We start from the raw sequence: 2,843 nt of genomic DNA, 5'->3' as shown, positions 1-2,843 counted from the left end.
AGATTTGTTCACCTCAAACTTGTCCTAAATGCCGACAAAACCAAAGGGATGCTGTTTTCAAACAGGAAGTTAGTCCAAGCAGTTCTTCCTCTGATTTTATCCTCTAATGGTGTCCCCATTGAGTTTGTCTATTCGTACAAATACTTGGGTATCTTGGTCCAATCGCTTCTCTCTTTTAAGCTCCACATGGAAAACTTGGTAAAGAAACTGAAAGTTAAACTGGGTTTCTTTTTCAGAAACAGATCCTGTCTAACTCTGAATGCTAGAAAACGCCTTGTATCAGTGACTTTCCTTCCCTCCATTGATTATGGTGATATTATTTACATGAACGCTCCTACAAGAACCCTGCAGATGTTGGATGCTGTCTATCATGGTGCACTAAGATTCATAACTGGCTGTGATTATCGTACCCACCACTGTACCCAGTATTCACTGGTTAACTGGACATCATTAACTTCACACAGACTCTCTCACTGGTATATTTTCATCTTTAAATCTCTTCTTGGTCTGCTGCCTTCATACATCTCCTCCTACATGTCTCTGCGTGAGTGCAGCTACAGCGTGCACTCTCAGGACATCATTACCTGCAGTGTTCCTTCAGTGAGAACTGAACTAGGCAAAAGGGTCTTCTCCTACTCCGCTCCTGTTTCCTGGAATATCTTACAAAAAGACCTGAAGCTCTCGACCTTGGCTTCAAACATCTGCTAAGTTCATGGGAAAAACCAACGCAGACATGTTCCTGTTTTTAGTTTTCTACACCGCTTTACAATGTAGCTGTTTTGGTTTCGATTTTTAATATATTTTCTTTCATTTGTTATTCTCAATTTGTATGCATCTTTTATGATTGTCTACTGTTGTCATCATTCTTTGTTAGAATTCATGTCTCTCTTGTAAATGAGTCCTCGAAGCTCAATAGGAATAACTAAATAAATAAAGGTTGAATGGAAAAAAAACTCCAGAGAAAAACTAGTTTTGTCAGGTCAAAACCACAAATCAGAGACTGGTTCTGCTGAACTTTGGGTCAGTGACTAGTTTATGTTTTGGTTGTGGTGAAGCTTGAGGTCTTAAAGTAGTCAAGTATGAAATGGTTCTGATGTCTGGGCTGCGAGTGGGCTCAGCTGCCTCGGCCTTCGGCTATCCTGGCCTTCAGCTGACTCTACCATCAACTGGCTCGACATTTGGCTGTCCTGGCTTTCAGCTGTTCCAGCTTTTGACTGTACTGTTCCGACCTTCAGCTGTCCTGGCCTTTGGTTGTTCCAACCTTCGTCTGTCCTGCCCTTCAGCTGTCCTGCCCTTCAGCTGTCCTGCCCTTCAACTGTCCTGCCCTTCAGCTGTTCTGGCCTTCAGCTGTCCTGTCCTTCAGCTGTCCTGCCCTTCAACTGTTCTGCCCTTCAGCTGTTCTGGCCTTCAGCTGTCCTGGTCTTCAACTGTCCTGCCCTTCAGCTGTTCCAGCCTTCGGTTCTCCTGGCCTTCAGCTGTTCCAGCCTTCGGCTGTCCTGTCCTTCAGCTGTCCTGGCCTTCAACTGTCTGCCCTTCAACTGTCCTGCCCTTCAACTGTCCTGCCCTTCAGCTGTCCTGGTCTTCTACTGTCCTGCCCTTCAACTGTCCTGCCCTTCAGCTGTTCCAGCCTTCGGCTCTCCTGGCTTTCAGCTGCTCCAACCTTGGGCTGTCCTGCCCTTCAGCTGTTCCGGACTTTGGCTGTCTTGGTCTTGGCCTTCAGCTGTTTCAACCTTCAGCTGTCCTGACCTTCAGCTGTTCCGACCTTCGGCTGTCCTGGCCTTCAGCTGTTCCGACCTTCGACTGTCCTGGCCTTCAGCTGTTCCGACCTTCGGCTGTCCTGGCCTTCAGCTGTTCTGACCTTTGGCTGTCCTGGCCTTCAGCTGTTCCGGCCTTCGGCTGTCCTGGTCTTCAGCTGTTCCGACCTTTGGCTGTCCTGGCCTTCAGCTGTTCTGACCTTTGGCTGTCCTGGCCTTCAGCTGTTCCGACCTTTGGCTGTCCTGGCCTTCAGCTGTTCTGACCTTTGGCTGTCCTGGCCTTCAGCTGTTCCGACCTTCGACTGTCCTGGCCTTCAGCTGTTCCGACCTTTGGCTGTCCTGGCCTTCAGCTGTTCTGACCTTTGGCTGTCCTGGCCTTCAGCTGTTCCGGCCTTCGGCTGTCCTGGTCTTCAGCTGTCCTGGCCTTCGGCTGTCCTGGTCTTCAGCTGTCCACAAAAGATATTTATGAAACTTCCTGCTCACTGATTCCTTGAATGCAGCCGGCGTTTATCGCCCTGAAATAGAATTTAAGCTTCTATTTCAGTTTATGTTTAGAGGCTTAAGCATTAGGAGACAGGTTTGTCCCTCAGACAGACGTCTCCTTCTGTCTCCACTGCAGTGACTTCACCACACTATAGTGGTCCTGTTTCTCTTTATTCTTTGTTGTTTCTTTTGTATCTTTGTTGTGTGTAACTTCTGCATGTTTTTTCAAAGTCAGAATCTTCAGCTCATTCAGAAAGTTTTTTTAGTTTTATATTTAAAAAATCATTATATACAAAGAAAAGGTATAAAAATAAAGACATCTTTAAATCTTCCTCTGAAAATCTTCCACTGTTGTCATCACTTTGATCACCTGAGGCTCAATGGGACTAACCTGTAGAAATAAAGGTTGAATGAAAAAAATAGAAGCATTGTTTAACATCGTTTCTTTTTTTGACGTTAGCAGACAGGCTCTGTTTTTATTTATTTATTTTTTTTAGCTTTAGCTACCATTCTTCTTAAAGTTTTAATTTGCATTTTGCTATGTTTACCTTGAAGCTGCAGTTTTGCTGCATTTGGTTAGCTTAATGTTTCTAATGCATTTTAACT

This window comes from Nematolebias whitei, chromosome 19 (assembly GCF_014905685.2).
Source record: "Nematolebias whitei isolate Nwh7 chromosome 19, NemWhi1, whole genome shotgun sequence".
Taxonomy (NCBI): Eukaryota; Metazoa; Chordata; class Actinopteri; order Cyprinodontiformes; family Rivulidae; genus Nematolebias; species Nematolebias whitei.
This window is presented reverse-complemented; position numbering follows the sequence as displayed.